General features: G+C 42.3%; 1 long non-coding RNA gene across 1 annotated transcript; it reads right to left on the minus strand.

Annotated features, from left to right (window-relative positions):
* Window positions 1–1141: 1141 nt before the first annotated feature.
* Window positions 1142–8090, minus strand: LOC146895766 (uncharacterized). The gene is made up of 3 exons (XR_015000998.2): window positions 7237–8090; window positions 4462–5625; window positions 1142–4141 (listed from the first exon to the last, which is right to left on the minus strand). It is a non-coding gene; the product is annotated as an uncharacterized LOC146895766 (long non-coding RNA).
* Between the last annotated feature and the right edge of the window lie 6706 nt (window positions 8091–14796).

The following is a 14796-nucleotide window of genomic DNA, read 5'->3' on the forward strand; positions in this document are numbered from 1 at the left end:
ATGAATTCTCCTGTTCTCATTGCCTTGCCTCTACTTTCTGTCTGATCACCCCACCTATGCTTCCTGTCTGGCTACTGGCCAATCAGCATTTTATTAAAATGCCAGTGACAGGGTAAAGACCATTGTTCTACAGCAGATGGAGACCATCCAGCAACAGTGTATTTAAAAGGAAATAATTTAGATTTTCATTCATAAGTCATGAAGAGTATCGTGGCTTCTGTTTAGGGTGGGCCCCTAGATGTTTCAGGCTGTAAGTAAAAGAAATTTCTGAAGCTGTTGGGATTATGATCTCACCAAAGCATTCAACCAATCAAAATCATCCCCGACAGGTAAGCATTATAAATCTGAAACCCTCTTGTCCTCCACAAGAAAGTGTTTGTTTGTCCCATCTGCTGTAGGAAGCATGGGATCTGTGCATGTCTCAAGGCCATAAACCTTAAGACTGTTCATGATTGGTCCTGGAGGTCAATGCTGAGTCATTTTGTCAAGATTTGAAAGCTATCCAGAAGTTAAGATTAACTTTCTCCCCAGAAAGTTTCTAGCAATGCTGACTGGCTTTACCAAACTCCATGAAGGTTCCTGTAATCTACAATAAAAACATGGCACCGGCTATCGGCATTGCCTTTTCCCTCAGTGTTTTCCAACATTCCTGTGTCTTTGCCAAGTAGAGTTCGGTAAAATCTCGTCTGTAACGACTACCGTCATAGCTCTGTTTATGACTTGAGGGACCGGGTCAGGATGACCACACGAAAGGAAGACGAACAAAGTGGAAACAACGCGGTTTTGTGTTGCAAAATAAAGTATGAATGGATGTGCCCACCCCCTATTAACTCTGTCTTCTTGAAGACTAAATCTTAGACAAGTAGCCATGAGATAGGTGTGACCTAGTGAGGACTCTAGTGTTAAGAGGATCCAGGAAAGAAGGACCCAGGCACTAGCATCTTGGCAGACTAGAGCCAGTCACCTGCTAGCAGGACATCCCTTCATGCTGTGGTAGGACTGGCCATTGTCCGCTCAGGCACTTAGGCTACAGGAATGCTGTCACAGCCCTTGAGTGTAGATCCTCATGCCATGCCACCAGGCAGGGTTCCACTCTGGCAGAGCCTTCCCCTCCCCTCACCTCATTTAACCTCATAACAAGTGAACCAGCAGGGCCTTTATTTTCCCAAGGTCTGTAAAGATGAGAACCAGGTTATCCAGTCCTGGGGTGCATTAGAGATGGTGTGACCTTAGCACTGAGAACCAAGTCTGGACTATTGAGAGACACACTCTCAGGATCCTTAAAACCTTATGGAGCCAGAGTTTGGGTGCTTGACAACTTTGATAGGATTTCTGGTTCTTTCTAACAGTGTGGTCAGAGTGGCAGAATCAGGAGGGAGGTTCTAATGGAAGCAGGCCGATGTCACTCAGTTCTACAGATGAGCAGCTTACATTTCTAAGGGACAGCTGACTTGCTTCCAGAATCCTTTCCTGACTTCCAGAACACCTCTTCCTAGAATCTTCCTCACATTCTCGTTCCTCTTTGTGCTGCTTGCCGGCCCTTTTCTCTTCTTAGAAACAAAAGCCTTATAAGTTTACGGTCTCATAAGGCATCATGTGGGAATCCTCACCTCAGCGGACTTTGTTACCAAGTTCAGTCTAGCTCTTCAGTGTATGAACTTGGGACTAGCAATTGACTCCATGTGACTAAACTTCTGGATGACCCATCTTCCGTCCCTGACTGAAGACTCACTGTGAAAGACCAAAAGCCCTGTCCTATTGAAGCAACAACCAGTGCTGGGGGCTCTAAGTGCTCCCTGACCATGTCCTTGGCTCTTTACTATCTATCCGTCATTTCTCCTGGAAGCTCCACTCCACTGATATGTTTGTCTTTCTAGGGCCATGCTGTTTTCTCTGAGTGCCCAATATCCTCACTTACACATTCTGAATACCATGATGAGTTACTTTCAACATCTTGGTTAGCTGCAGTCACCACTTTATAAATTTTGTGTTGAATTTGAGTAAAACATACACTTCCGTCTAAATTCTCCCCGGCTCCTGAGCACACCAGGGTTAAAGCTCCAAACAGTTACTGAAGCACTTGATGTCACACGATTAAAATGAATCTAAAGTCTGTGTTGAGACATCTGCAATGAGGCAATGCAATGAAGAGCTGGTCGAACTTCCAAGTGCGAGGGTGGGAAGAAAGCCAGATGGGGCCCTTCTAGTGGAGGATAGAAAAAAATGGTGGACAAGAGTCATCTTCAGCAAATGACCAAGAGGAAAGATGAGGCTTCAGGGGCACACAATGCAAAGAAAGGAAAGAAACGAAGAAAGGAAGGAAGGAAGGAAGGAAGGAAATGAAAAGAAAGAAAGGAAGGAAGAAAGAGAGAACAAGTAAGAGAGAGGAAGAGGAAGAAAGAAAGGGCCAAGAGAAAGAAGAATAGATGAAGGGACTAGGGGTCTTCCCCAGCAAGCCATGGGGAAAAGGCACAGAACACAATATGCCCACTGTTTCACTACAAAGAGGAAACTAAAATTCCTAGACAATTCTTTCCAAATGGTAACCAGTATGTAAATGTCTAGAATAAGGTGGCATTCATATTGATAAGCACCTTGGTCTTTTCCTCCTTCACCAGTTTCTAGAAGGTGCAATGGCCCCACAGCAACCACAGGTGAGTGACAGCAGGGCTGTGGGAGGCAGTGCTTCTGGGGAATAGAGACCTTGGGATCCCAGAAGGTAGTGAAGAGTAAGTGGTGGTGAGGAGACCAGACAGGGATGGCCATGAAAGACCTAGTTTTCACAGTTCCGGGGTAGACGTGCAAAGCATCGCAAATTTAAAAGTCTCCTTTCAGCTTACACCCTTAACTTCTGATGAATCTGAATGGACAAATCCTGGAGAAAGAGACTCCTTTGGAAAGGGAGTACCTTGACAATGACTTTGCTATGAAATTTCGTGGTGGCAAACCTTTGGAGCTCTCCACTGGGGCTGGACATCATTTTCCAGATCTCGTGAAGACTGTGCTTGGAGGCCCCCGACAGAAAGAGCCAGGCACATTCTCCTTTGCTAAGTCAGCCCTGGGCAGGAACACTGTGGCAGCCCTCTCTAAAACCCAACCCAGGAAAGGGAGAGCAAGGAAGTGGAAAGAGGGGCTGGTGTTTTGTTACAAAATGAGTTAAGAGAAGGCAAATTCCCAGCAATTTTGTCTGGCCAAACTATACTTTTGAGCTCAGGCTTGTACTTTATATTTTAAAAGCTTAAATTAGCTTATAATCGCCTTGCCATTTGTTTTTAATAGCATGTCTCTACCTTTAAAAACATTTCTCCACCTTGGATTAAGAAGTAGTATTCACTTCAGGCCAACTACTGGGCTGTTTTATGCCATTCATTAAAAAAATATTTTGCTAGTTCTTTTTGAGAGTCTCATACAATGTGTCTTGATAATATTCACCCCCAACTCTTCCCAGATCCATTCCCCATTTACACACACTCAGATTTGAATCCTTTTTATCTTCAAAATCACCAAGACTAGTCTGTGATGCCCAAATATTCTTGGATGTGCAGTCTTCCACTGGAGTGTGGTTGACTTACCAGGGGCTATGATTTATATATCTCCTTCATAATGTGTATATCAGTGAGAGATTTAGCTGTTTCATATCCTGTTGAAACAGGATTGCCTTCCCAAGTCCCATGTCATACTGCACTGCTAGTTCGAATAATGACCTTGAACTTCTATTGATTTTACTTTCACCCCTCAAGTGTTGAGATTACATGTATCTGCTGCCAGGCCATCTATGCAGGACTAGGGATTAAACATGGGGCTTCATGCACGCCGGGCAAGCCCTCTGCAGACTGAACTACATTCCCAGCCCATGGTCACACCTATAAGACCAACTGCAACGGTTAATGGGGAAGTTGGGTCTCTGATAAGCTCATCCAGTTACTGAGAACACAAAACAGCAGTCAGTCAGTTTGATGTAACTGTAAGGAAGTGGCTGAGGCAAATGGACTTCACAGAGGAGGGATATCCGGTCTTCCATTTTGGAGGTTGAGCCCCAGGTTGGTTAGTCTTACTCTCTAGACTCTGGTGAGGGGCTCCTGCTGGATGCCATCCTGGTAGTCATGCTCAGGAGGAAGTGATCACATCTCAAATCAGGTACCTAGAAAACAATCCATGGATTAGGTTTACTTTTATAATTGCTTACTCTTGCTAGAATTCAGGATTCCCTCTTCAAGGCAACACCCCAAATAAGGCCCCTATCACCTCTCTTTTATGATGTATGTAAGTAGGAATTGTGGGTAGAACTGTTCTCCCCAAAGAGGGAATGGGTAACTGAAGAGGACCTATGTGTTAACTTCCTCTGCTCTAGTAACACTTTATACTACGACTGCATTGTTACCTCATGGCATGGTTTATTTAAAGAAAGCAGAGGTCACCTCATTCCAGCAACCAAGTCCAGTTCAAAGAATAAAACCTCACCTTTAGTTGTAACGTGAGCTCACAGATTTTATTTGAAGTTTTAAAAGTTTTTTATTCCATAGTGTCATGACAACCACTGAAGTTGGATGAAGAGCAGAGAATCTCCTCCCAAATCCTACAAAAAGAACACCCAAGGGCCGGAGAGTTGGCTCAGTCAGTGAAGTAGTTGCTATGTGAGCTTTAGGACCTGAGTTAAGACTCCAGTATTCATGTAAACCTGAGTGTTCCAGAACCGATCCATATGGTGTAGGAGGTCCTTCTGTCTGAGTGTTCCAGAACCTATCCACATGGTGTAGGAGGTCCTTATGTCTATGTGTTACTTGTATTGGTGTATGGTGTAGGAGGTCCTTCTGTCTATGTGTTGCTTGTATTGGTGTATGGTGTAGGAGGCCCTTCTGTCTATGTGTTACTTGTATTGGTGCCGCAGCATCCATAGCCCCAGCCCCAGGGAAGAAATACAGCAGGGTCATGAGAGCTTGCTGCTGGCCAGCTAGTCTACCTGGATCATTGAATACCAGGTTCAGTGAGAGGTTGTCTTAAAAAGTGAGGTGTAGAACAATTGCAGAAGACACCTCACTGACTTCCAGCCTCCCCACATATGCACAGACAAGCATGCACACACAGAGATCTACAAACACACACACACACACACCACACACACACAATAAGCAAGCACACATAGTCCAATCCTGAAAGTGGTGGGGTTTGCCTCAAGTACTCCATGGAAATAAAATTAGGAAACATTAAACATAATGTAGACCGATATCCATCTGTTGTCTTACTGGAGTTGCGCACCGAGCTGAAGGCTGCCAGCGACCCCCCCACCCCATTTCATCCAGACTCTGAGGAACATTAACTCTCCTGAGCTGTGACACAATCACCTCACAATAAACAGTGCCCAGAATTCAGGGTTTTCCAGCTAGTTCTGTTGGCCCTCCTCCTTTTACTACTTCAATTCAAATTCTGCTAGCTCTCTTCTTAGAACAAAACAAAGGTCAATCTTTCTGAGTATGGACCGCCCTCCAGGGCTGCGCCGTTCCTCCCTGTTCACTCTCTGTTGTGTTTCTGGAGCAGGTAATTAGCCCCTTTTTGTATGTTGTGGCCGTCTATGGATGGCTCTGAGGGTCAGCTTGATGTAGAGGTTCCACGTACAAAGCTTGATTCCTAGAAAAGTTTAAAGAGAGTTTCATTGTCATGGGAAAGTTGAATATTCTCTGGGTCCCATGCCTCGTCTTTCCCTTGCTGGTGACTAAATGTTTTTTTCTTAGCAAATTCCTCCTAGCATGCAAATGTTCCCTGAAGACAACAAACTCTTGAACATGTGGCCCAGACCCTCCTGCAGATTCTTCCCTTCATAAGGTTCTGTAGAAGCTGCCTGGGGGTTTCAAGTTTTCAAACTTAATAGTGCTGGGATATTACCCAGCAGAAACTGCTCCAAGTTAAGGACAAGGACACCGAGACCCTGCCTACACCTGGCACCCTTGAGTCCAGTCTCTGAATCTTTCCAGCTCTTCCTGGGACATTGGCGATGGAGAACAGATAAAACTGGTTTCCAGCCAGCTGCTGAAGATTAGTTGGTCCTGTCTAACTCCTTTCTGCTGTGTTTCTATCTCAGTCTTTTACCTGTGGACAAAATGAATGATCGCACGGAGCCTTGAGGGTGCATGTCCTGTGTTGCTGAGGATACAGGTGGCACGGACAGTCATGCCCATGGTATGATGGTCTCACACTCATCTGTTGACCTCACCTCTTACCACCGTTGCCTTCCCAGCCCTCTCTAGTCTTTCCAGAGCTGCTTGACCACCCGTGTTGGGCGGTGACCTGGAGACCTCATGTGGAAGATCCTCTGCTGTAGCGAGGAGCATACGAATCATGCCACTTGGAAGTCAGGGAGGTCATGGAAAGACGGTCACCCATGACTTCTGATCCATCCACCGTGAATGCCAGAGACCACCTCCAAGTACTGGAAAGTTGCTAGGGGACATGGTGAGGTGACAGTGATATGGAGAACTGGACAGCTCACCTGGCTACAGACCACAGCTGCTTCTCAGGCAGAACCAGAAACTCCATGGGCTGTAAGGAGGTTCCAAACCTGTTTCTGGGATGCAGTGATGGCTAAGAGCACCCAGGCCTTGCCTCTTGACTCGTTGCTCTGGGTGTTGTGATACTGGGCACTACTTGCTCTGCCAGCAGACCCTGTTCAACACTCGGAGGAGGGAAGGGCCCCACTGCCACTCCCCGACAGACCCCAACAGTGCTCTGCGTGGTACCAGTATGAGCTTCTTTCCCACAGTTCCTTTTCCTGACTTCTCCTGGACTCCTATTAAACACCTTTCCCTCTAGACTCAGGAACTCCTCCAGCATCACTGGCAGTCAATGGTCTCTTCATCTTGACTGGGAAAAGTGCTCACTGCCTGTAAGCAGCACTAAAGGGGTTGAGGGTGTGTGCTGAAGGCTAGCCTGGAGCACAGAGATTCTGACCCAAAAAACAACCAAATGATTTCACTCTTGTGTCTGTGTCTCAGATGCCTCAGGCCACACCTCTTCCTGTACTTGTTGCCACCTGGACACTTCTAGCTCTTTTCCCATCATTGAATAATTCCTTAAACTCTGACTCCTCGCTAATAAATGAGACAGTATTCCCCTACTCCAATAACCAGTGACACCCTGGTCTCCTAGCTGGACTGTCTATGACTGAACAGTCACCGGTCACATGGTCTCTGGATTTGGGACATGTCTTTCGTTCTGGATCCATGGCACACAGAGTCCTCTTACCTGGTCACCTTCTGCAGTGATAGACATTGGGCCCAGTGGCCTGCGATGTCTTCTCTAGAGGGAGAGTCGGGTCTACTGCCTTCTTCCAGGAACTAGATCCAGTAAGTTCCAAGACCATGTAAACCTGCTGTAGGAGTTAAGTAGGAGATGCTGTGGAAGCTCCTTCAACCAATAGCCCTTAAGATACTAGCCCATTTTGGGTGTGGTCTCATGTAGTATAAATGCAGGTGAAATGCGTGCATGGGCCTCTTGGCTGCTGGAGTTCTCATAGCACAAACCACTTCAGCTTAGAGGCCATTCATGCTGTGGCCTCCATAGGTGTCCCAATGCTGTGTCCACTCTGTCTTACAACATCACACAATATCTGAGGTGATATCATAGATATATAGGTTGATAGTGTATTTTCCATTCTATATATTATTTACCTATCTTATACCTTGTATCGATTATTGATTACCATCTCTCTATGACTATCATTTGCCCATCATCCTTCTTTTATACACAGTGCTATTTACTGAAAGTAAACAAAGATTTATGATCCTAAGATAGAAAGTCTGTATAGAAGAGCCCCAAATTTCAGTGACCACTGGAGTCAACTTCTCACCCATCATCATTCAGTGGGTGGATGGGTAAAGAGTTTCAGGTCATTTATGTTATGTATGGACCTATTTTCTCCTCCAGGTGTGAGTCTACTCTCGGTGGAAACTGTGTGCTCTTCTGCCTTTACTCAGGGCAGAAAACAAAAAGAATAAAATATCTGCCACTGTAGGATCATGACCTGAAATATCAAGAGGCCTGGGGTATAAAAACTCCCTATGCACAGACATACAGTGCTTATTCTAGGGCTCTTCTGCAGGAAGATTGCCCCAACATGGCCAACAGCCTTGGTGAGCTCATGGCCCATCTCCCAGAGCTCCCTAAGGGCAAGAATGCAGGGAAAGAAAAAAAATGCCAGAGAGCTCAGAGGTAAGAATTTCTGCACCCTAGAACCAAAAGCAGTACAGAATGATGAGGCTGATATATATATATATATATATATATATATATATATATATATATATATATATATATATATATATATATTTAGAAAGTGAGATGACACTGTCCAGGGGACAGCCTTGAGTCTCTGGGTCACAGGTAGCAATTTTTTATGTGACTGGTGTTGGGCACTTTCAACGGCAGCTTTAGGTGACAGGTGGGTTTGTATGTAGATCACACCAGGGTCATCTACAGAGCATAACACTGAGGAAGGTCTCTCCTCAGGTTTATAGTACAGAACCAACACTACAGAGAATCTGGCGAAGGTATAATTTAGCATAAACTCCAACTATTAGACAGGAGGTTTGGGTGATGCCAAGACACAAGCCCCTTAAGGTGTTAAAGTAGGAAACTCTCTTCAATGAACTTGGTTGTGAGCTCCTACTCTCCGGGAGGACACATCTTATTTTATGAGTCAGAAATGAAGAAAATATCCAGTGTTTTCCTGGTAGTGCAGGGATGAGCTTCAGAAGCTACACATCAGCATCAGCACCATCTCTCGGGTGGCAGAAAGATTCTGGGTCTGCCTGCACAATGAGCCTTTTCCAATTCTAGCTAAGCAGAAACAGAACTGGATTTGGTCTTCTTACATATGTAAAAGAAAAATAAATTCTCTTATTTGTGCTTCAGCGTGGTTCATACAAAAAAGACAGAGCATGCTTTATCATTGGGGACAAATATAAAAATGGAGGAACGAGCTGAAACATGCTGAACACGGTTCCTGGTTCCCAAGCTTCTATGAAGGCAGACAGGGCGGTAGCTAAGAGTCAAACACCAGTTCTGTGGCCTGTCAGCTCTTTTCAATGAGCTCGTTCTGTTTTATTGCCTGGTTTCTGAGTTCTCCTAGTCAGCAGAGTGCTTGTTACATGACTCTCTGCAGTGGAGCTGGGTTCACTGGCATGCCAGAAGTCGAAGCCAAGGTTGGGTGTCTGAGCTATTCCTTGTTAATTAGATGGCGCCTGCTCTGCCATGCCTTGGGTTTCTCTGCATTCCACCTGGCTTTCTACTGCTTCTAAGTGTGGAACCCAAGTATGGCAGCAGCCTCCACAGACCTTCTCAGATAGTTGCATGGAACTTGGGTACAACTGCCATAGGAAGCAAGACATATGGAATTTGGTAAATTTATTGCTGCTCCTGACATATGCTAACATGTGTCTGCGGTAGCTGTCTTCAGGCAAAGCTGTTCACATGTCACTGAACATAGGGAACTGTCAAAATAGTTCTTGCTTTAGAATCGGCTGTTGCCAAGGCGATTTTGCTGAACAGTGCCTAGTTTGATCCATTCAAGAGCCCAAGTGGCAAAGGTAGGGGTCACTCTAAAAGCAGGGTTTGTACTTCCTTCATCCCTCTGAAGACGACCAAAGGACTTTTCCGACCAAATCTGTGTGTGCACCATCCTATCCTATCCCATTCCATTCCATCCTCCCTGTAAATGGAGACTGCACTTTAATTTCTTGGGCACCCAGAACTGATTAATCATAAAAGATTGTTATAATATTACAAGTATTGTATATCAATTACAATACTGTTTGTCTAGTGACCCAGGTGTATTTCTAGCTAGCTCTTAATTCTTAAATTAACCCATTTCTATTAATCTGTGTATCACCACAAGACTGTGGCTTACTGATAAGGTTCTATGCCCTTTTCCTTTGGCAACTACATGACATTTGCCTGACCCCACCTTCTTTTCTCCTTGGCTTGGATTTCCTGCCTTGCTATATTCTGCCCTGCCATTGGTCAAAACAGCTTCTTTATTAACCAGTGGTAATAACACATATTCATAGCATACAGAGGGGGATCCTGCATCATCTCCCCTTTTCTGTCTAAATTAGGAGAAAGGTTTTAATTTTAACATAGTAAAATTACATATAACAAAACAGATATCAAGCAAGAATTACAGTATTTCTTTGTGAGTCTAAAGTTTCATATCTAATTTATCTTTTATCATAACTAAGGAGAACTATAACTATGTAACTTCAACTCCATCAAAGACCCTAGAGGATATAACATTACCTAAGTAAATAGGAAGTGCACTGTAAGCAACTTTCAAAGTTTAAGAAATGACAGAGACATCTTGCTGCCTGGACAGTCACCAAAAGTTCTTTTGTAACATTGGGGCATCCATTTTCAGCCTATAGGCCCATAGTAACTGACAGAATTTTTCATGAAGCAATTTATTTGAATGACCATTTTGTCTATATTGGCAGTTTGTCAGACACTTTCTTCTGTGTCCTGCAGAATGTCTGGAAGACTCTTTCATGAAGCAGGAACCTTGAACCACTGTCTGACCTTCTTTTGGCAAGTTCAGCAGTCATTTCTGTGGATCCTGCATGTCTAATTTATACAGCATATCATCAAGCAGTCCAGGCAAAAGGAGTTTCTTGCCCAAATGGCTTGCCTTGTCACAATGAAGTCAAATGCCATAATGAGTTTCTTCAATGCCCATCAACCTCTCTGAAGTAATTGGTGCTGCCAGAAACAGACATGTCTCACTATTTAGAAAAGTATAAGTTCTTAAAACTTTTAAATGCCATATTCAGTAAGTCTTTGAAGTGCTGAATATTATATACCTAAAATGTATCTCTATATGTCTAGACATAATAAAAAGTTTGATTATTATAGACAACTATCTATTAATCTGTATTTCTTAACTATACATTACATTGCTTTTGGGTTTTTATTTATTTATTTATTTATTTAGACAGGGTTTCTCTGTAGCTTTGGACTCTGTCCTGGAACTAGCTCTTATAGACCAGGCTGGCCTCGAACTCACAGAGATCCTCTTGCCTCTGCCTCCTGAGTGCTGGGATGAAAGATGTGCACCACTACTGCCTGGCTTTATACAATGCATTTTAAAATGAGCTGTGTAAGCATAATACTTTATATATAAATATATATATATATATATATTTAACAAAATTGACATTAAATTTGTATCAATAAATCAAGATCATACCAATGCAAAGTTTTCATCTCTGTAAATTTGTATCAATAAATCAAGATCATACCAATGCAAAGTTTTCATCTCTGTATCAGATCCCACTTTTATTATTATTATTATTATTAGAAATTGGCTGTGACCCATTAATCATTTATAACCAAACCTTTTAAAATAAAAATAAAACATTTATAAGCAATCATGTTGAGAATTTGGGCATAGTTTTCTGTAAACTGTTTCCTGCTGTTTTGTTGAGTGAGTATTTTTAGGGTCCATAGAGAACTTTCTCTGGGTCTAATTCCATCGAACCACATTAGCCTGGAAGGAATCCACAGGTTCTCATCTTCTGTGGAATCAAAAGCAGAATCTCTTTTCCAAAGTAACATATCCAAAGAAACAGAATAATATACATAATCCAGACTCTCTGTGTATATTCCATCTTTATGTGGCTTATTTTTTTTTACTTTTTTGCTTTTTAATATTTACTTTATCACCCTTTACTCCTTTAATCTGTGACTGTCTGTACTCTTTTATACTTTTACTGTCTCTTTAAAGGCTTTGTTTTATTTTTAAAACTATTTTTTCTATAACTGCTTATACACCTTTTCTTTTTTTCTTAAGCCTCCATATAATTTTTAAACATTCTGTGACTTGTTCAGAGGTTTATTTTTGTCTGAATCTTCCTTTGTTGTGTTTCTGTAATCACTTTCTGAACATGATAGCTTTTAAAATGGTAAGCAGCTTCGTTGAGGTGGCCCTGGATGCTGGCCCTGCCTCCCTTGACTTTTTTTTTTTTGGCTTTGCTTTGTTTGTGAAATATGTGTGATTTTATGCAAGAAATTGCTGGAGAAATGAGAATTCCATTGGCCTTTTCAATTTCACAAATTATTGGCAATTGCATTTGCTTTATGAAAGTCTGTACATGATTTGTTCAGATTAGCGCTGGAAAGAAGTGTTTTGGGGACAGACCTTAGGTCCTTGTTTAACCTTGGAAAACATTTCACCAAAGAAGTGATTACACTCATTAGTCTTTAGTCTTCATAACTAGAATATATAAACTCTTTCACCTATTAGTTTGAAATGACATACTCCTGAGCAAAGGTTTACTAATATCTTTCTTCCCATTTACTACTGTCATTTGTCTTTTTCTAAATGGCAAGACATTTGATATGATTTCATCCTCAGACAGGTGTGGGACAGAAAACCAGCATGCTTGTTAAATTGCATGGGTCAGTTAATTAATTGTTTGTGGGTATTTTCCCTGTAATGCATGTACATATGTGTGAACTCGTGTTTGGAATAGGCAAGGAAGCAATTTATATCAACAACTGTCTTTCTATGTCCAAAAGTAGGGGAGCCTACAAATGAATGTTTTATAGACTCTCTGTGTTATTCTAAAACACAAAATACTTATACTGAAAATTCAACAATAAAAACATCTACAGATGTCACTAAAACTATGACTATCTAAAAGAAAGCAACGTATTTGCCATCAAAAGCAAACAAAAGCATCTTGTTTGTTTCCAGGCAAAGAGTCAGGTATGAAATGGCAAACTAAAGAGGATGCACACATCTCTGGATAGTGCCATTTATGTGGAAAAAAAAGAGAGAAGCAGAGGACCTGGCTGTCAGAACAGAAGAGAGGATCCTTTGTCTGCGACTTGCTTTCCTGTCCTGTGCTGAGGCCGTATGATGTTCTATCAAGATGATCTCCTCCTGAGGCTGTTACCCTAGGAGTGGTCCTTTTTCCCGTTGTACATTTGAAGAGATGTGAAAGCAGTTGGCTATGTTCTTTTGCTCTACTTGGACAGAAATCTTGGAATGGGTAAGAGTCAGTTTCCTTAGTGTTGATGACCCTGAGTTCCAGCAACCCAGGGGTTGCTTTCCCACCATGCACTTAGCTCAAAGTCTTGAGAACTAGAAGCTTCAGCATTTCCTGCAGAAAGCTCACTTCTCTGAGCCCTGAAGGCAGAATCTCATTGCTCTGAGCACTGAAGGCAGATTCAGTGCTCTGGGTGCACAGGGCAGAGTTTCACTGGTCAGGTTTAGAACACAGGTTTAAACCAGAGTGATGAGAGCCCTTGAGTTAAGGTTCATGACCTCTGTGAACCTCGGCAACTTTCTCAGACTTTTCTAGTGATGAGGCCTGTGATCCTCCTGGTGTTGACAGAGGTTTCTGTCCTGCCTGGTCCAGCAGTCATTCAGTCCCAAAGAAACACACAGAGGTCTACATTATTATAAAGTGGCTGCTCTATTAGCTCAGGCTTCTTATTAACTCTTATATCCTATATTAACCCATAATTCTTGTCTATGTTAGCCACATGGCTTGGTACCTTTTATCAGTGAGGCATTCTCATCTTGCTTCCTCTGCATCTGGGTCAAGACAGCAGACTGAGAATTCTCTTCTCAGAATTCTCCTGTTCTCCTCTCCCTGTCTCTACTTCCTGCCTGGCTACTGGCTAATCAGCAGTTTATTAAAGCAATACAACTGATTAATCTTTACAGGGTACAAGATCATTGCCCCACTTCCCCCACTTTTTTTTTCAAAACAAGAACACTGAATCTAATCTCCTTTGTTTAGCTTTCTTCTTGACCATTATCCATAACAACTTGTAACCAATACCTTAAACAATGATAAACATTCATAATCCATTTTTGTGAAATGCAGGCATAGTTTTCCAGGCTACTTCCAGCTGATTGGGGGGCACTGATAATCTTACAGGGACCAAAAGAAAATTTTGATCTATGGACTGGAATATTCTGTGAGGCTTGATCATGTCAGGCAGCAGTCTTGAGGCTGTTCTGGATGTAGAACTCAGACATCTGGGCCATATGTTTGTACTGGAGATTTCTCAGGTGGTCTTCCTTGATCAAACCTGATTTTTCTTAGCCCAGTATGAATTCACAACTTCTCATTTCCACGAAAACAAAAGCAAAACCTCTTCTCCAAAGTAACATACCCTTTGACATAAATTTTGAAGTCAAGGCATTTTCAAAATATATATGTTGATTAATCCAGCAGCATTTATAATTAAATATCTTTTAGCAGCTGTTGCTCCTTCCTCAGTCATCAAACAATTCAAAGACAACACAATAACATACAATATCCAAAAAATGTGTATTTTTCATTTTTACATGGCTTTATTTTTCTTTTTTTATATTTTATTTTTGATTTATTTTGAGACAGGGTTTCTCTGTATATCTTTGGCTGTTCTGGAACTAGCTCAGTAGACCAGACTGTGCTTGAACTCACAGAGTTCTGCCTGCCTCTGACTGCCAAGTGCTGATATTAAAGGTATGTGTCACTACACCTAACTTCTCTCTTTCCTCTTTTTAAAGGACTTTATTATTTTTCTTTCCTCTCCCAAGCCTACATATATTTTTGAACACACTATAAACTGTCCAGAGGATTTTTTTCATCTGAATATTTCTTTACTGTATCTCTTTCTTTTTCTGAACAAATGAGTCTTAATTTGCTAAGCAATATGGCTAGGATTAAAGCCATGGCTTTGATGGCTGGATCCATCCCATTACTTAGCTTTCTGAGAGTCTAGCCTCATGGCAGAGGTATTGGCCAGAGCCAC

Source organism: Myodes glareolus, chromosome 1 (genome assembly GCF_982192425.1).
Source record: "Myodes glareolus chromosome 1, mMyoGla1.1, whole genome shotgun sequence".
In the NCBI taxonomy this organism is placed as follows: Eukaryota; Metazoa; Chordata; class Mammalia; order Rodentia; family Cricetidae; genus Myodes; species Myodes glareolus.